Genomic DNA, 21,335 nt, shown 5'->3' with positions numbered 1-21,335 from the left:
TTTCTTAAAAATCTGGGCTGATTTTCGTATGTGTAGTTATAGATATACGATTAAAAGGTAGTATACTTTTCAAAATTATATAGGTGGTTCTCAATATTTCACAACCTGCATTCTCATTTTTTTTGCCATATTATAAGTTTTTGCAATTTTTGCGCCGTTTATAGGAACCAATTTTTAATAAATAATCATGTTATTCAATTTCAGATCTTTTTTTTGTATAGTACTCGTATACGTTCCACATAATTTCTCATAATTTTTTTCTATGTAGTTTGCTATCATTTTCATGCTTTTTTTCGCCAATTCTTTTTTAGAATTTCATTGAAATTTGTTGACATTTTGAACAGTTTTTACACAATTTTCACGATACTTTATGAAATTTTACCATTATTTTTTTAGTTCTTTTACTTACACGTCTTTTACAACTACTTTTTGGAATTTTCATAGGATAACATCAAGTTTTTATCATTTTTTACTAGTTTAGTACGATTTTGATGAATTTAAACCAGTTTTTAAAGGTTTTTCAGCTTCGACAAATTTTTAAAAATTTTTTTCCTGATTTTAATGACATTTCGACTAATATAATCAAATTTTCAATTCAACGGTTTTTTGGATCTTTAGTCAAATTACTAATAATAGGTATGTACTTGAATAAACAGAATTTTGTCAATGTTTTATAAAATTTTCTTGAAGGTAATTTTTTGGTAAATTACTGGTAATTTTTGGGGAAAATCACTGATAACTTTTGGGGAAATTACTGGTAATTTTTGGGAAAATTACAGGTAACTTTTGAGTAAATTAGGGTAAATGTGCCTAAGTTTGCGCACCTAATTTTCAAACAGCCACTACTTTTTATGAAAAGGAGCTAGAATATTGAAATTTGTACAGAAGGTTCTTCAAACATTTGGCTATGATTTGCGCCAGAAATAAAATTTTTAATCGATTTAGTTTTTGATATTTTGACCAAAAACTAAAAAAAGTCAAATGCGCAAACTTAGGAATATGCCTTCCTAAGATTGCGCATTCACCTTCCCAAGATTGTGCACCAGTGAAAAACATAGAAATTCGTCAATATTGATTAATTTATGATGAAAGCAAACCAAATGTCTCACACGAACGTGGATTTGAAACTTCTGAGTGAACCGCACTGGAAATGCGCTCATATCTGGAATTTCCAGCATTACACCCATTTCTCCCTAGCTTTTGACAAGGAGTAAACTCGATATACGTATATAAGGTGTCATTTCATTCAAATGAATTGAATTCTTAATGAAAATTTCAAAAAGTATCATTATTAGTCTAGAAAAGTAGCAAAAAATAAAAATCGCAATCTTAGGCACAGGGGTGTTTTTTTAAAAAATTGAAAAATTGAAACCTAATTAAAGCAGAAAACACTTGAAATATGTGCTTGTTATAATCCCCAGACAATGACGAATCTAAAAATAGCTTATTTAGATTTCTACTGCCATTTCCATAAAAATTGTCGCGTGCCACTTTTATTGGAAAAATTATAAAAAATTTTGAAAAAAAAGTTTTTTGCTCGTCAGTTGGCAACACTTGGTGCTACCATCACCAAAAATCGTTAGATATGGTCATTTTGATTTTTCTTTCAAGTAAAGGCGGTATCAAATGTTGTAACTCTTACTGATTATGAGAAATCGTCACTGCGCAATCTTAGGAAGCGCGCAAACTTAGGCACATTTACCCTACTGGTAATTTTTTTGTAATTTACTGGTAATTTTTTGGTTATTTTTTGTTGAAAATAATGTAAAATTCGAGTCATTATTTTTAATTATTTATTTCATCGTAAATACGCGTAATTCTTCGTATTATCGCGATACATTGTATGTGTAAAGTCAACAAACATCTCCGATGAGTTTTAGATTTTCTATTCGAATGTCCGCAATTCTGTTCGAGTATTACTACCGTTTTACGTTTTCCGTTCGCATTATGGCGATTTTATTTCGTTTTATTTTATTGTACATTTTGTATTAGTGTAAATATGTTCGAATACATTTTTTTATTTCGAATTGTGCACCGTATTTCAATAGGTTATGGGTACCAGACGCGCTAAACTGTGCCTATTCGAGATAAAACGCTAATCGTGATGTATTTTCGTTCGTAACGTTATCTAATTCGCATTCGAAGGTTCATGTGCGGTTGTATTATTCAAAAATTAGATCGCAGTCGTTAGCTGTTGATATCTAATCGCGCGTTATCATTCAACGTACAGATTGTGGATCGCAGTTGTGAGCTGTTGAAATCCATATTCGCCTAATTGTATCATGGATTATATCAAAGGTATAAAGCCTCTGTCGTGTTCCAGTGATTGGCCGTCATGGAAAGATAAAGTGCTCGACATACTCACTTTATTTAATGCCGTGGACATCGTCGAAGGTAAATCAACCTGCCCGGAAGAACCAAAAACGACCGATACCGCCGCCGACACCGCCGAAAGACGTAAGTTGATTGCAACATGGCAAAAATCTTCTCACCAAGCGAAAATAATCATTTCACAAACCGTTTCCGAAGAGCTACACAGTCGCATCGCTGGTAGGCTATCCGCACGCGAAGCATGGTTAGTGCTTACGAAGGAATTCGATGACAAGGCAGAAGACCAAATATTCCGCGAATGCCTGAATTTCTTTGGTACTGAGTGGAATGATTACGAAGATGCGCCCTCTGTTGTTGCTCGAATCAAAAATCAACACCGTGAATTTCGAGCTAGTCTGGAAAATCGCAAAATCGAGACAGTTGATAAGCTGTTAGAAATTTTATTCGTTTCGAAAGTATTACACATTCTTCCGAGTCGTTTCGAAGCTTTTAAATCGAGCTACCTTCTTCTCAATGCTCAAGCTGATAAGTCACTAAGTAATTTGTCCGATTCGCTTATCATGCACGAGCGCAACGTCACACGAAGATGCGCCCTCTGTTGTTGCTCGAATCAAAAATCAACACCGTGAATTTCGAGCTAGTCTGGAAAATCGCAAAATCGAGACAGTTGATAAGCTGTTAGAAATTTTATTCGTTTCGAAAGTATTACACATTCTTCCGAGTCGTTTCAAAGCTTTTAAATCGAGCTACCTTCTTCTCAATGCTCAAGCTGATAAGTCACTAAGTAATTTGTCCGATTCGCTTATCATGCACGAGCGCAACGTCACACCAGTACATAGTTCAACGTCGCCATCGTCATCCGAAGCTATGTTCGCTAAATCTGGTCAGAAGAGTGGTTCGAATGTCGTCGCGAATACGTCTGGTGATCAATCCGTTCGAAATCATCAGAGAAACGCTCAAGTGTGTAAATACTGTTCTGGGAAAGGGCACTGGCTCAAAAAGTGCTCACAGTGGATCAACGACGGTAAACCACCCTTTCCTGCTCGAGCTAACGATACTTCAGGTTGTTCGCCTCAAGTCAACGTTTCTGGTTGTTCGCCAAAACTCAACGATATCGATTCAGAACCTAAAAGCGCTCTACTCGCCGATTGTGAGCAACTGAATCTGGTTACGTCGTCGTCGGATCAATCTTGGTGGATTGATAATGGTGCAACGAAGCACATTACGTCGAATCGAGAATGGTTTCATACGTACGAAACATTTTCGAAACCGAATTACGTCAAAGCTGCTGGCAGTCGCGTCACAGCAGTTGGTCATGGATCGATCGAAGTTGCTAGCTTCGTAAATGGTCAACTTGTCAAGTTCGATTTGACTGATGTATGGCACGTTCCTGGTATTTCGAAGAATTTGTTCTCAGTCGTCGCGGCTCACGATAAAAAGCCAGAGAGTAGATTTTATTCGAATCCTACGTTCTGCAAATTCGAAGCAGATAATCGCGTTATGTTCACTGGTACGAGATTGAAAAATGGTTCTCTTTTCAAAGCGTCGTTCGAGACCATTTTGCCGGAACCGCAGGTGAATGCTGTTGAGAGCAGCGAAATCGTGCAACTTTATCACGAGCGATGGGGCCATATCGATAAAAATCATGTTCGAGCTAAACTTGCAGAATTGGGCCTGAAGAAACGATCACAGGAAACTAAAACCAATTCAAGCAATCCCTGTCAGTTCGATAAAGTTCATCGCGAAACATTCAAAAAACGTTCATCGACCAGAGCAGTTGGTGAGCTGCTATCTGGTGATATTTGCGGGCCATTCGATTGTTCCTTTGGTGGTCGCAAATATCTCATCGTTATCAAAGATGATTATTCGAATTATCATCACACGTTCGTCGAAAAGGAGAAAACCGCCGCAGTAGTATCTCGTTGCGTTCGAGAGGTACTATTCAAAGCTCGCACCCTTGGTCATCGAGTGTTAGAATTCCAGTCTAGCAGCCAAGGTGAGTTCGATAACAAAGCGGTTCGTTCAGTATTACGAGAGTTTGATGTTCATCAACGCTTTACGCCACACGCAGCTGTTGAATGCGGTAGCAGTGCGATTGTCGAGTTGGCGCGAACATTGAAATATTTGAATCCAGAGATTACGTATCCGGTTGAAATCTGGGCTGAACTCGTTACCACCGCTTCGTATTTGCTGAATCAAGTAGGCAAATCATCGATCAACAGTTCGACTCCTTACGAGATGTGGTTTGGTATACCACCGCGAATAAAACATCTTCGAATTGTTAGTTCGAAATGTTACGTTAACGTTACGATCCAGTCACGTCGAAATCTGGATAAGAAGGTTCTCGAAGGTTACCTCGTCGGATACTATGGTGATGAGCAATATCGAGTTTACGTTCCAGAGAAACGTGACATTGTTATTTCGAAAGATGTCACTTTCTACGAGAAACTTCGCGATTGCGACCAACGAGTTACCATTCCAATCTATCGAGATTTGCTAGATCCGATTGATAACGATACCGATACCGAGATAAGTGATGAGAAGAAAAGTGCACCTTCTACGTCGAAGTCATCGCTTGTTACGCCGAAATCTTCGACCAAATCGACTCCGAAAAGTTCGCCAAAAAGCTCACCGAAATCATCGAATAGTTCTTTGCTCGAGAATGACGAATTCGATGATGCTAACGATATTCTCAACGATGATCTAGAAGAAACCGAGCTTCTGTCTAGATGGAGAAATTTACGCGATAAAAATCGTTCGAAATCTCAAGACGTCAACAATCACGCTAATTGCGTTGAGATTGAGATTTTCACGGCTGAAATAGAAGCTTCAACGAAATCGTACGCGGAAGCAGTTCGAAGCCAACCTCGTTCAAATTCAAAAGACCCTATGGACACCGCGATCCGTTCCATAGCCGCTAACAATGCGCCGGATTTACGTTCAAGATCTCCGGGAAAGCGATCAGACATCGATAAGTCTGATATTTCGATTCGATCATCGATCAGCAGCAAACGAGCTGCTGTTACGTCGCCAGAGACACGTCGATATCTCTCTGGAAAACCCTACCAACAAAAACGTCAGCTGTCTACATCACGTAAATGGAGACAGCTCTAGAGTTCCAGCTCTCGCCGGATGTTTGAGTTCGATTCACTCGACATCTGGTGTACCTATTCGAATATGCTGACGCGGCGATTTGTGGATCCAGGTAGCTGATCGAGTTACTTATCCAAGTTCATCGCCGCTATCGAAGCATCTTTAACATCGACCGAATTAGAGAAAACATGATTATCGTTCATCATGTTAGATTTTTGAGTAGTTTTAGAATTTAGCTTATTACTCGATAATTCTCGAATTAGGGAAAGTGTTGAAAATAATGTAAAATTCGAGTCATTATTTTTAATTATTTATTTCATCGTAAATACGCGTAATTCTTCGTATTATCGCGATACATTGTATGTGTAAAGTCAACAAACATCTCCGATGAGTTTTAGATTTTCTATTCAAATGTCCGCAATTCTGTTCGAGTATTACTACCGTTTTACGTTTTCCGTTCGCATTATGGCGATTTTATTTCGTTTTATTTTATTGTACATTTTGTATTAGTGTAAATATGTTCGAATACATTTTTTTATTTCGAATTGTGCACCGTATTTCAATATTTTTTAGTAAATGACTGGTAATTTTTTTAGTAAATAACTAGTAATTTTTTGGTAAATAACTGGTAATTTTTTTGGTAAATTACTGGTAATTTTTGGTAAATTACTGGTAATTTTTGGGTAAATTACTGGTAATTTTTGGTAAATTACTGGTAATTTTTTGGTAAATTACTGGTAATTTTTTGGTAAATAACTGGTAATTTTTTTTTTGGTAAATTACAGGTATTTGTTTTTGGTAAATCACTGGTAATTTTTTTTGGTAAATTACTGGTAATTTTTTTGGTAAATCACTGGTAATTTTTTGGTAAATTACTGGCAATTTTTTGGTAAATTACTGGCAATTTTTTGGTAAATTACTGGCAATTTTTTGGTAAATTACTGGTAATTTTTAGGTAAATTTTTTTGGGCATGATTTATCATTACAACAGAATAGGTGAATCGCATGACAGAAAAGGTAGTCTAAACGACAGGCCAGACAAATAAAAGAATTGCCTGGCCAAAAAAGAAATTGAAGGACTGTTGATATCCTATTTAATAAAGATCACACCTACCAACTATTCTAGTAATTACTGGCTGTCTTTGGCTGTATACGATCTGACTGAGTATTGTTTTGGTTTACAAACAATTCAACCAGCTTCATTCGTTAAGAAGCAACGATTAACAGTTGATATGCTTGTTCATATCAACAACTAAGTTTCAGATTGTATTCGTATTCGTATAACTTCAACCGTTTTATCCAAGTTTTTTTTTAAAAATAGAATTTTTTTTCTGTACTCGTTATTAATTCCTGCTCAGGGGCGGATGGGGCACTTTAAAGTTACCGGGATTTGGCGCCGGTGCTGATGCGACGCCAGTTTTTCTGGGGGCGATGATTGGTAGGAGGGGGGGGGGTGACGAAGGAATAAGATCATGTGATTCATGTGTACTTTTTTTGAATTTTTTTACCTTGAATAGTGAATATTTTAGCCAATGTTGTCATTTTGAGGGGGGTATAAAAATTACAAATCCGTCAACTTTTGGAGGGGGAAAAAAGGTAAAAAGTTGCTGATTTTTTTAAAAAATTGAACAATTTGACGAAATTGAAATTAGTGTAGGTATTAGATTTATTTACTGAATCAAATTAGAATTTTTATGCTGAATTAAGTCAACTATGTACTCGTAAAAGGATACACAAAATTTTGAAAAATTCAGAGTTTTATGACTAAAAAATTATGTTCTTGCATCTACACTAAATTGACCCAATTAAGTTGGATAAAATAGGTATGAAACGGTGAACATTTTGCCTAAGCGGAACGAGGGCGAAAATTTTGGAAAATCCAAACTTAAAGGGTGTAAAAAAATGTTATTTTTGTTACTGAACGTGCAAACTTTGGAGCTGATATCATCTTGGGTCTCATTTTCGAAAGTAAAACAAATTGGCCCGAGCAAAGCGAGGGCGAAAGCTTTTGAGAATTTTCATTTCGAGATGCCTAAAAACGAGGTTTTTTAAATGCAAGGAGTTTATTTTTTATTTTTTCAAATTTTAGAATTAGAATGATGTTTCTTTAGGAAGTTAATTTTGAAAAAGATAAGAGAACAAGCTCGAGCGAGGGCGAAAGCTCTTGCAAATTTGTATTTCTAGGAGAAGCATAAAAACGACGTTTCTTAAATGTGAGAATGAAGACTTTATTTTTCGTCTTTAAAAGCTAATTTTTTTCAGAAATTTTCATCTTGATTTTGAAAAAGAAAATGAAACAAGCCCGAGCGAAGCGAGGGCAAAAGCTTTCTAAAATTTGTGTTTCAAAAAGTAAAAAATAATGGTTTTCTTTTATCAGAGCTACTTTTTCTGCGCTGCTGCGGCGCCGAATTCAAGTCAAAATCAGCGTAAAAATTGGCGCCGAAATTCAATTTTTACCGGGATTTTTCCCGGTTCCCCTTATGGCCCATCCGCCCCTGTTCCTGCTTATTCCAGAACATGTCTACGAGAAATAAAAAAGCTAGCGGTGGTAGTGGGAGGGGGTGTTGATATCCTATTTAATAAAGATCACACCTACCAACTATTCTAGTAATTACTGGCTGTCTTTGGCTGTATACGATCTGACTGAGTATTGTTTTGGTTTACAAACAATTCAACCAGCTTCATTCGTTAAGAAGCAACGATTAACGGTTGATATGCTTGTTCATATCAACAACTAAGTTTCAGATTGTATTCGTATTCGTATAACTAGGACAATCATATATTTGCACGACAGAAAAAAAAATTGAACGACAATCATGTATTTGCACAACAGATAAAAAATGTCCACGACAAATTAAAAATTGAACGACAGTTGAATAAATTGAACGACAGTATCAAGAAAAAATCATGACAGAACTATCTGTTAACACCTCTATTTTTATTTTTATTTTAATCCATCAGCACACCTATTTTTACCAAAAAAGTTGGAAATCAAATAAAGTGAGGGAGGGGGGGGGGGAATAGAAATTTTCATAAAATGATAGGTGGATACTTTTCAAAAAGTGGTAAATTTTGTGTAGGTACACAGCAAATTTCTCAACGGTTTTAGCATGATTTTTTTTTGGTCCATGCAGGCATCACCTTCCTCACATTTTACATTTGGTAGGTATTGATATTTTTAGTCCACCTTTCATTGGTGTACATTCAATTTTATACCACAAATGTCCTTCGACTTGTATGTCACATGCCACATTTTTGAAAATGAATCTCATAAGTCATAACGTTACCTTAATGCCAAATCCGAGTATGTCCATCCAAAAAAACATCGTCGTTTTGCGTCACTGATAAGACTCTGGGAAGCCCTGAATTGAAAAATTTGCATCTGAGTACAGTTAAAATGCATCACCGAAGATGCACGAAGCTGACCGATGTTCGATCAGAACTCAATGAACCCTTCCGACGTTCCGAGCATATCCAAACCTTATCAGTGATGAGTAAAATCGTACTTTTTTTGTATGGACATACTCGGATTTGGCATTAAGGTAACGATAAAGTGTCATGAACTTCATTTTCTTTTTGGAAAAATTGACACATTCTCATTATCATAGAACACAAGGTATATTATTGTGCAAATTGCAATCTCAATAAGTCCATAGGAAGCTCACATTTCACATTTGAAAATTGTCACACAGTTTTTGCAGTAATTTTAGAGCAATTTTTAATTATTTTTGCTATCTTCCCAAACAAATATTTTATTTATCGCTTTTTCGTGTATTTTCTGATATAAAATTAGTCGTACATTGTTCTGTCGTTTAAAATTTTATTCTGTCACTTGGACATGCTTTTTTGGTGGGAAGAGTTGTCGTGATTCATAACTAAAAATAGTTGTGCTGACTTATTATTTTGTCGTTGAAAACCTGTCGTTGTAAAGACCTAAGTTGTCGCTGTTACAGCAGCTTTTATTGTCATTTGCTGTTGTCGTTCGTACATCCTTTTCTGTCGTGCGATTATATATTTCCCAATTTTTTTAAAAAATTTATTTACTACATATATTACATATCTGGCTGGCACCAATACATTTAAGTTTGCAACAAATTAATCACAGTAAATTTTATAAATAACTTCACATCATGTCAAAAATATGTTGCCTTTTAAGATGACGGGTGTTCTCTGAAACATCAAGGAGGACAATGATCTCTGTGTTAGGGTGGTTGTGCAGCCATCTGGAATATGCCTCGGTTTTCCTTTCAATGATTCTGTCCACAGGGTCAGAGATCCATGTTGGTGATGTACCATGGGGTACTTGTAATTTCTCTCATAATTCTATTTTGGACCCGTTCAATGACCAGTCTGTTGGTCTTCTATGTAGTACCCCAGATTTCTCATCCAGTAGGAACGTAGATGTGTAGATGAGTTTCTTATTGGCCAGGCTCACTGTGGAGCGCCTGTCAATGAGCCACTAAAAGTTCTTTAAAAGTAGGTTTAGTTGAGTTCTTTTTTCTGACATGTTCCTGCCAGTTTAGCTTGGAGTCAAGATGAAGTCCGCGGTACCTCGCACTAGAGGCGAGAGGAACTCGGTTTCCTTCAATAGTTGTGGGGCAGTACCTATGCTTTCGCAGAGCAAAATCCACTCTTACAGACTTGACTTTGTTCAGCTTGGTTTTCCAATTGCAATCCCACTCAGCAATGCCATCCACCTTGGCCTGAAGTTTGGCAACAGCCAAGTTGTAATTTTTATCTGTTTCAACCACACAGGAGTCGTCAGCAAATTGGCACTTTCCAGGGAAATTTTGGGTAAATTGATGGTAATTTTTGAGTAAATTGATTGTAATTTTGGTGGTAATTACGGGATTAAAGTAAATTACTGGTAATTTTTGGGTAAACTGATGGTAATTTTTTGGTTAATTTGGTAATTGAAGGTAACTTTTTGGATAAATTGATGGCAATTTCTGAGTAAATTAATGTATGTATTTCTTTGGTATATTACTGGTACTTTTTGGGTAAATTAACAATAATTTTTGACTAAGTTACTTACTGGTAAATTTTCAGTATTATTACGTACTTAGTAAGTTTAGGTAAATGGGTACTAGAAAAAAAATGTAAGATAGTGTTCATGTTTTGCCTTGTCAAAAATTTTAAACTGCCGGAGCCGTTTGAAACTTTCAATCAATATGATTTTTTTCGTATTGAATTCGAGATTTTACAAGAATCAGAATGGGAAGCATTCGAATTTTTGATAAATTCAAAATCACGATCCTAGAAATTTCCAAAATGCTCTTGCCCTTCAATTTCAAGTTCAGACAAAATGATAAATTTAATTCCAACTTGTGAAATCACTAGAACTCAGACGACAGCGACACGAAGCTCATTCTAGTTCAATTTCCTGAATCTCATGTCCTTCCCACATTATAAGCGTTTCACCTTTTAATCAAAAAATTCATCAGTCTTTTCAATCAACTTAAACCCACTCTGAAACCTCTCACCAAGACTCATGATAATGCCCCATATATTATCACCGAGAAAATCTATTTAGTTTTCTAATTGTAAAATCTCAACAGTCGACACCTGCAAAGTGTATAAGTACTCGAGAATTGATTTATCAACACTTCAACAGTTATATGCATATTGCAAGTACCTACATAATTAGCTAGGTAAGGTACCACATTGCGGCAGCTGATGCGGCGACAGGACAGCAATTTGAAAAGCGAAAGTTTATCAGTTCGATGGCGCGCGGACATTTCTCTTGGGCTGGTCGATCGTCCACAAGATTATTGAGAAAGTGAAATAAATACGAGCAAGAGCAGTATCGAGTGCTCTGTATCTCATAGATAAATGTACATAAAGCCCACAATAATACAATTTGCATAATTCTTCAGTCGAATATCTGATAACTCTGGTAACAATTACCTATACTCTTCGCTGTGTGGTTATGCTCGGGTGTATTTCTCTATTCATTACCTTACACTCGTACGAATTAGGTACATAGAGGGTATACAAAGTATATATACGAAGAAATATACCCATGTCCAAGTCCACCAAGCCCAAGCCCATACCCACCATGACAATGACAACGCGTCCATGGTCCACAGTTCCACAGTACACATATGCAATGCACAAAGCTTCACCTACTTTCACTAACCATAACATCGATATGGATAATATGTAGTATACCTATAGATCTAAAGCGTATAATACGAGTATTTTCCAATACACTTCTAATTAGTTCGGCGGTCTTTGGTCTTCGGTGACACATCCATTATCTGGGCGAACGCGAGTGCGAGTATACGAGTAGTAAAACTTGGCATTCGAATATTACTTATCTCCGTTAACTGACCCATTTCTCTAGCATCTATTTGTTTTTCAAATGACGCTTGTCTGAAATTCTGCAGAAATGCAGATGCTCGACTCGCCTCTATTATACAACCAGACGTTTGTCCGAGTCACTCGGCCGTGTTTGCTCGCATAATTTTCGAATTCGGCTTCGAGGTTTAGGTATACCTACTCGTATTATAGGCTCGAAGATGATTGTAGCAACGACAGGAAAACGACGAGCAATATGCCTCATCTGCAGCATCAGTTATACGAGTAGATAAACGTTAATAGGTGAAATTTGTCATACAAATTGTCTCATCTTGTATACACAACAGTACAGTAGTGTACACTGTACACTTTGCCTATTTGAAAAAATAATCTAGGTAACCGTTAAGTAGGTAGACCGATATTACGAGGTTCGAGCTGTCGTCGCTGTCTGTTTACTCGAGTAAATATTTGCTCGAATGATTAGACACGAGAGAAATGGGTAAATTTGCGGTGAGGTATCATTTTTTTTTTTATTCGTCGGATGGAAAAAAATTGATAACATTTGTTAATTTTTTGCACGATTGTACTCTCGTGAAAATTATTCGGTATTCGTTGCGGTTTTACGAGATCACAATATTGATAAGAGTGAAAGGAATTTACAACATAGGGGGTCCGTAGACTATTTCAAAAGGTAATTTTTTTTTCCACAACGGAGCTAATAAAATTATCCAATATTGAATTTTAACTAGTTTCGTATCAATGACCGAATTAAGATTTGATAACATCTTGATCTATGCTTTTTTTTTATCATTGGAAGATTTATGATTTTTGAAAGAGCATACTTGGTCTAAAAAAATGAAAGAGTCAAAAATACAAAAAAAAATTTACCAAATTAGTCTAGAAAGCTGAAACGTGCGATTTGCAAAACCGATTGGAAATGGTTTTGAACCGTTTTGACTTTTGAGAAATTCTGGAGCCTCCAGCATGATTATAGAAAATTGGAATTTCCACATTTACCAATTAAAATACAGCAGGGGGCTCCAAAACCGATTCAAGGCATCTCCAGTCCATTCACCATCTTGAAATTAGGCTCCAGAGTGAATTTCGTCTAAATTGGGTAAAATCTGGAGGAAATTTCAAATTTTGAAAATTTGCTGGAGGCTTCAAAAATGATCAAAACGGGCTGAAACCATTTCTAATCAATTTGGCGGCTCAAAATTGGCTAAATAAGCTTAATTTCAGCTTTTCAAGTCCATAAAAAATTTGACAATTTTCTCATTTCTGGATCCAAGATTTTTAAAAATTCGCCCAAAATTCAAAAATGCACTTTGGTCCCTAAAGAGGCTTTTCTTTTGAGATATTTTGAGAAAAATGTTGACTGTGATGAAAAATTAACAATCGACTTCATCTGACCAAAAAAGAAAACATGCTAAAATTTGGCCATCTTGAGACTTGATTTCATCATCATAAATTTTATTATCGATTAATTACTTAATCCGGAAAATCGAAACGAAATAAATATCATCAAAACTTGAACCCAAATTATGTAAAACAAGTTACTGGAAATTCATAAAAAATATTTATTCATCGTATACATATAATCTTCTCAAGAAGTTGACACATTATTTCATTCGAGATATCTGGTTATGATAAGAACAGAACACGGTAGCAAAATCATAACTTATTGCACCATAATATCGAGTATCGAAGTAGTATAGCAAATATTTGGAACATAAATTATGAGAAATTTCAACCAGCATTCACTTCCACCTTCCACATACATAATTGCAGCACCTTGTGCCAAAGATTAAGTACATACATTCATTTAGATTACAATTTTTCGACCTTGTGAAATTTTTCGCGTTGAATTACTTGCATAAAAATATGTATAGGAATGCAAGAATATAGATTACGTGTATTTGTTCGACCTTGAAAATTTCTCAAATTTCGTATTCACGTCGATAAATTTTGTATCGAAGAGAATACTTTGTGTATAAATTAGAATATCTAATTGTTAAGAAGAATCGACTTTTTTAAAAATGATTTCCATTTTAAGCAGAAAAATCGTTCGTGAATTTTTTTCACATTAAAAAAAATTACTGGTTCAAATCAAGTTTTAAAAATTCTAAACGTAATTTTCTAGCTGTTCATGGTGACAAGACTTTTTTTGTGAGAGGGGGTGGAGGGGAAGTACGCATGTTGAAATTGTTTAGGAAAAATTTACAAGATGAACAAATTTTTCGCTCAAAGCCACAAAAAAGCATCCTTTTTTTCAACAAAAAAAAAGAAGAAAAAATGAAAAATTTTTAATGTTTGATAATTATTTTTTTTAAGTGGTAACACTGCTCAAAAAAATCGAATTTTCAATTCAAATAGGTAATCATATTTTTCTTCTCTACAAAAAGGACAGTTTTTCATTTTTTTTTTTTGAATTGTCAAAATAACAATCACAATAAATTGTTCAATTCTTCCATCCCCTCTCCTCTTCTCTCCTCTCTCAGAAAATACTGAGAATTCCGAAGCGTGAATTACCTATTTGAATTGAAAATTCGATTTTTTGAGCAGTGTTGTCACTTTTTTGAAAAAAATCACCAAACATTAAAAATTTTTCATTTTTTTATGTTGGAAAAACTCGTGTTTTTTTGTGGGTTTGAACAAAGAATTTGTTCATCTTGTAAATTTTTTAAAAATATTTCAACATGCGTACTTCCCCTCCACCCCCCACCCCTCACAAAAAAAGTTTTGCCGCCATTATCAGATGAAAAATTAGCTTTAGAATTTCTAAAACTTGATTTGAACCAGCAATTATTTCTGGGAATAAATATTAATTGATTGAACTGTAACAATTTTTTCTTGTTTAGAAAAAATTTACATCATTTTTTCAAAAAAAAATTTTTTTTTCAATTTTTATGTTTCATAATTATTTTTTTTAAAGTGGTAACACTGCTTGAAAGAATCGCATTTTCAATTCAAATAATTATTTTCTTCTCTAAAATAAGTACGGTTTTTCCATTTTTTTTAAATAGTCAAAATAACAAAAAAAAGATCAATTTGTTCATCCTCCTCCCCCTCCTTATTTCCCCTACCTCTCCCAGAAAATTCTGAAAAAATTCTAAAGTTAGTGTGAATTCAGCTGTAAAAATTTTCTCTTGTTTAGAAAAAATTTACTTACAAACATAACTTTTAGAAAAAAATTGTATGAAAATAATAATTTTTTTTCTCTAAAAAAGTACAGTCTTTCCATTTTTTGAATTATCAAAATAACACAAAAAATAGATCCATTCTTCCATCATCCTCCCCCCTCCTCATCAACCTGAAAATAAAGAGAAACATTCTGAAGTGTGATTCTGCTGTAAAAATTTTCTTCTGTTCAGGAAAAATTTACAAAAAAAACATAATTTTTTCAAAAAAAAAAAAATTTTTAAATTTTAATATTTGATAATTATTTTTTTCAAATGTGGTAATACTGCTTAAAAGAATCGAATTCTTAATAATTTTTTTCTCTAAAAAAGTATAGGTACAGTCTTTCCATTTTTTTTGAATTATCAAATTGACACAAAAAATAGATGAATTCTTCTCTCTCCCCTCTCCTTCTCACCCTAGAAAATATACCGACGAAAAATTTACAAAAAAACATAATTTTTTCAACAACAAAAAAATGTTAACATTTTAATGTTTGATAATTATTTTTTCAAAGTGGTAACACTGCTCAAAAAATCGAATTTTTAATTTCAATTCGAAGAATAATTTTCCCCTCTAAAAAAAAATATAGTCTATCCATTTTCCGAAGTGTCGAAAAATATTGATCAATGTCTCTCCCCCCCCCCTCCTTCTCTCTCCAGAAATACCGAGAGAAATTCAAAAACGTGAAATCAATTGTATCAGTTAGTTAGGAACAATTTACAAAAAAATCATAATTTTTCAACCAAAAAAAATTGAAAAAATTTCAATGTTTGATAATTTTTTTTCTCAAATGTGGTAATACTGCTCAAAAGAATCGAATTTTCAATTAAAATAATAATTTTTTTCTCTAAAAAAGTATAGGTACCTACAGTCTTTCCATTTTTTTGAATTATCAAAATAACACAACAAATTGATGAATTCTTCTCTCCCCATCCCCTCCTTCTCTCCCTAGAAAATATACTGTGGAAAATTCAAAAACGAATTCAAAATTTACAAAAAAACATAATTTTTTCAACAACTTTAATGTTTGATAATTATTTTTTCAAAGTGGTAACACTGCTCAAAAGATCGAATTTTCAATTTCAATTCAAAGATTAATTTTTCCCTCTAAAAAAAATATATACAGTCTATCCATTTTCTGAATTGTCAAAAAATTGATCAATCCCCCCCCCTCCTCTTCCCTCAGAAATACTGAGAAAAAATTCAAAAACGAATTCAACGTTTACAAAAAAACATAATTTTTTCAACAACAAAAAAAATGGAAACATTTGAATGTTTCATAATTATTTTTTCAAAGTGGTAACACTGCTCAAAAGATCGAATTTCCAATTTCAATTCAAAGAATAATTTTTCCTCTACAAAAAAATATGGTCCATCCATTTTCTGAATTGTCAAAAAAATTTGATCAATTCTCCCCCCCCCACTCCTCCTCTTCCCCAGAAATACTGATAAAAATTCAAAAACGTGAATTCAACTGTATTAAGTTCATTTAAAATTGCCATTACCAAATCGAAAGCATAAAAAATTGAAAAATGTGGATATTCAATTCAGAAAATATATTTTTTTTAAACCGCAAAAACCACAAAAAAAAGTAAAAATATCAATTAAATTTGAAAAGTGGTAAGTACAAAAATCTATACTGAACTCGAAAAATTGATGTTTTTTATTATACCTACTTAAATAAGCTACACAAAAAAAAAGAACGTTCAACTCAATAAAATAAAAATTATTTTCTCTCGTCTCTTTTAAAAAACACGAAAAAATTGTTTTCCATGTAATTAATTAAAGTATTAAAAATAAAACACTGCTTGAAAAAATGAAAAAAAATTGAAATTCCATTTTAAAATGACGATGAAAAAATATTCAGCTCGAAAAATAATTTTTCTTCGTTCAAATTAATTTTTAAAAAAATTCTTTCCAAATGAACAATTTTTTTTTCCGTGTTTAAATATAAATACATCACTGAAAAAATATTTAAATCGAATGTACAACCTTTAAAAAATTTTAAGAAATTTTAAACTGAATACTTGACCCAAAAAACACCTCGTTTTCGTAACAAAACACACAAAAATCCCCTAAAATCATCATTTTTCGCCATTTTTTCGCCGGAAAAAAATTTTAATCGATGAAATCTTACTCAAGGAACTCATTACAGGGATAAAATCGTTAAAAAAATCAAAAAAAATCGTCAAAAAATTTTCAAAATTAATCGACGAGGATGGGATTCGAACCCACGCGTGCATAGCACATTGGATTAGCAGTCCAACGCCTTAACCACTCGGCCACCTCGTCGTTGCTGTGGCGAGCACCATATTCGCCGTGTTAATGCAACGTACACGCGTCACCGAGGAAAGTACTTTCCATTTCGAGTTTATTCGCCCCGAAAGCTTTAATTTTTCAATTTTTATTTCGTCCATTCAATTTGCCCAGGTTAATTAAGGTGCACCGGGGGAAGTCCGAATTCGGGGTAAGTCAGAAAAGCTGCTCTAGCTCTTAGAGGCTTATATCTGCCGAAGCGCTACCCAGCGGTAACTTGAGGGTACTACCCCTACTTCATCACAGCATAAAAAATTTCGCGACCCAGTTTCATTTTACAGGCTTTTCATTGGTTCATTTTTAGTTGCTGTTTTGAATTTGATTTCAAATTGTAATCAGTGTTTTTCAAACTGCTTTTTACCTCAGAAGAAATGATCAGTAAGAGTGATATTATAAGTGAAAGTATTCCTAAAACAATAATGTAAAACCCCAAGTATTCAATTTTTGTTAATTTTCAATTATTCATTATTTATATCGCTTTTTCTGACTTACCCCCTAAATTAGTGCTATGGGGTAAGTCAGAAAAGTGAACATTGATAATTAGGATTCGACTTCATCGATGTGTAATACGTAGAATAATATGTTTTCGAGGTCGTAGAATCCAAATCTGGAGTTATTTTTTTTGTAGGAGTGGGGGGTGAGTCGTGGGAGGGGGCAATTCTAAATTTTTCGTACATTATTGTGTAATATGTCGATTGATATGTTTTCGAGGTCGTAGAATCCGAATCTGCAGTTATTTTTTTTGTAGGAGTGGGGGGTGAGGCGTGGGGAGAGGGAAAATTTCGAATTTTTCCTACATTATTGTGTAATATGTCGAATAATATGTTTTCGAAATCGTAGAATCCGAATTTGGAGTAATTTTTTTGTAGGAGTGGAGGGTGAGGCGTGGGGAAAGGGAAAATTTCAAATTTCTCCTACATTATCGTGTTATATGTCGAATAATATATTTTCGAGGTCGTAGAATTCGAATCCAGAGTCATTTTTTATGGTGAAGGTGGAAGGTGAGTCGTAGGTTCGCATGGGTGGGGCCCTCTCCCCAAATGATGATACTTGAATAGCACTCGACCCTAAAAACTAGCTCAAGATTCGAATTCTGCGACCTTGAACACATATCAACCAACATGTTACACAATATTATACGCAAAATTTGAAATTTCTCCTCTCCTCTTGCCTCGCCTCATACCCCTACGAAAAAATAACCCCAGATTCGAATTATACGACCTCAAAAACATATCAATCGACATATTACACATTAATATAGGCAAAATTTGTAATTTACTCTCTCTCCCCTTGACTCACCTCCCACCCCCACAAAAAAAATATCCCCAGATTCGAATTCTACGACCTCGAGAACATATTAATCAACATATTACACGATAGTGTAGGGAAAATTTGATATATTACCTCTCCCCACGCCTCACTTCCCTCTCCTACAAAAAAAATAACTCCAGATTCGAATTCTACGACCTAGAAAATATATTATTCGACATATAACACGATAATGTAGGAGAAATTTGAAATTTTCCCTTTCCCCACGCCTCACCCCCCACTCCTACAAAAAAAATTACTCCAAATTCGGATTCTACGATTTCGAAAACATATTATTCGACATATTACACAATAATGTAGGGAAAATTCGAAATTTTCCCTCTCCCCACGCCTCACTCCCCACTCCTACAAAAAAAATAACTGCAGATTCGGATTCTACGACCTTGAAAACATATCAATCGACATATTACACAATAATGTACGAAAAATTTGGAATTGCCCCCTCCCCACGCCTCACCCTCCACTCCTACAAAAAAAAATAACTCCAGATTTGGATTCTACGACCTCGAAAACATGTTATTCGACATATTGCGCATCGATCAGGGTGGAATCCTAATAATACCAATTAATTTTGTAGATTTTCTGACTTACCCCAAAGTGGGGTAAGTCAGAACAAGTTACATTTTATTCGATTGTGCGAAAGCTACTGCGACAATCGCGCTCAAATTTTCACCATAGGTTAAGAACCCTTATGGGAACCTACATACCAAATTTCAGCCATATTGGTTCATTAGTACGAGAGTAACAGCTGATCAAAGTTGAAATTGTGAAAAAACGTTCTGACTTCCCCCGGTGCACCTTAGTCGTTTGAAATACATAAAGCAACTGTGATCGTATCAACGACCAGCAAAACTTGTTTAAATTGGGTATTTCAAGAGCGATGATTTTTTTTTTTGACTAATTGAACGCATCTTTCGAGTGTATTATGATGCTGTGGTATTTTCAATTTACTTAGGTAGAAAGTTGATACGATCGAGATTTTACGAACCGTGTGTGTGGTTTATTATGCTCGTAATTTTCGACTCGACGACGATGATATCGTCGATGTTGGAAATTTTTATACAGAATAATCGTCTCTCGAAAGAGATGACAAACGCTATTGCACGAAAAAAGTGAAATGAAATAAGGTTATATTTATCGCAGTATGTGTGTAATAATGGAATAATAAGTGCGGAGTGTATCTAAACGAAGAGGTATACCGAGGTATTTCTACAAAAAAATGTATCTTTGCTTCTGTATTGTGCAGAAAGTCTCATGAGAATGAGAAGTGTGTGAGATGTGTAAATAAAATAAGTAATGTAGGCATCCATGGACTGCTATATCTAATCCTAGCCTTCCATACGCACTTACAAAATAAGTGCACGAATCCTATCGAGAGGCACATAAGTCATGTATATAAAAAATGTTCCGTAATTTACCTACTCCCCCTGCCCCCTCCAGTCTCCAATTTTGAGCAAAAAATCGAAAAAATATAAATATGGTGTGACATATCGATTTCTACTAATTCATGGCCCCCGAGTTCGAATATCTACTCATTTTTTGGATTCAGCCCCTCAGTGCCTTCCTAAGTGCTTTAATTTTTCAATGGGAGCGAGGGGAGGGAAGCTAAAAAAACACCGAGGAGACTAATCCTGAAAATGAACTGGTATTCGAGCTCAGTGACCTTGAATTAGTGATAAACGATGATTTAGATCATATTTTTAGGATTTTTCAAGAAAAAGAAGAGGATCAATAATTTTAAACATCGAAATAAGAACCTTTGAAACCATGATAAACGAGTCGTCACACGGTGGTGGGGAGGGAGGGGTACTTAAGAGTCAGATTGGACTTTTTTTTTTTAATTTGATCAAAACTGAAATTTTTTGTTGAAAAAATGTATTTTTTCAGAATTTTTGACAATTATTCAAGCACAAATCTCTGAAAAAAAATTTAAAATTTTCAAAAAAAAATTTAGACTTAATTTTGGGACAATCGAAGAGAATTTTTAAATTTCTAAAAGTTGAACTGGGGAATTTACTATGCGAAAATACGTACGTTTTTAGTCGATATCTTGTCAACCGTTAATCGTATCAAAAATTTGACAAAATAATTAAAATTGGGAATTTTACTTTCTACAACTTTGCTTCTTATAAATTTTTTCCAAAAATCTTCCTTTCAAAGTAAAATCGAAAAAACATGAAAAAATCGCGAGTTTTTTTTCAAAATTGAACTTTTTACGCCACGAAAAATGCAAAAAATCGACATGTTGTACTTTCGTTCGCTATTATTGATACTTGCACACTCGAAATCGCCTAAACTCAGTGTATTGAAAGAGCCAATCAATGAAGGCCTCGTTCGCAGCAATCGAATAAAAAAAATGATTTAAAATTCTTTTAGACTAATGAAAGCTTGGAGTGGGGGGGGGGGGTTGAATCATAAAAAATTAGTCGATATTCGTACTCAGCACTCCCAAAAACCTGTAATAAACTAGGTACGTACATGTGGCAAGATTTTATCAACATTCAGGAATTTTTTTGGGAGGGGGAGAGGCAAAGGAGGAGTTGGAAGGGCTAAATCAAAAAAATAAGTTGATATTTGTGTTCAGCGCTCTTGAAAACGTAGTAAACGATATGTCACTTGATATTAAGATTTTTTTGAAAATTTTGACCAAAATTTTGGGGCTTGTCCCCCCCCCCCCCCAAAAAAAAAGATCTGCAAATTTCGTCACGAAAATTATAGTATTTTATGGATATTTTGCTTGGTGTTCAGTGGAACACCTCAAGTGCATTTTCGACCAGAATATA

At 34.5% G+C, this 21,335-nt stretch overlaps 1 protein-coding gene and 1 non-coding gene across 2 annotated transcripts in view; both read right to left on the bottom strand.

Moving 5' to 3' along the window:
• fw (furrowed) overlaps positions 1-21,335 on the bottom strand; it is a 127,190-nt gene that overhangs the window by 54,466 nt on the left and 51,389 nt on the right. The window lies entirely within an intron of this gene.
• TRNAS-GCU (transfer RNA serine (anticodon GCU)) lies at positions 17,118-17,199 on the bottom strand. The gene has a single exon. It is a non-coding gene; the product is annotated as a tRNA-Ser (tRNA).

Source organism: Planococcus citri, chromosome 4 (genome assembly GCF_950023065.1).
Source record: "Planococcus citri chromosome 4, ihPlaCitr1.1, whole genome shotgun sequence".
Taxonomy (NCBI): Eukaryota; Metazoa; Arthropoda; class Insecta; order Hemiptera; family Pseudococcidae; genus Planococcus; species Planococcus citri.
This window is presented reverse-complemented; position numbering and strand designations above follow the sequence as displayed.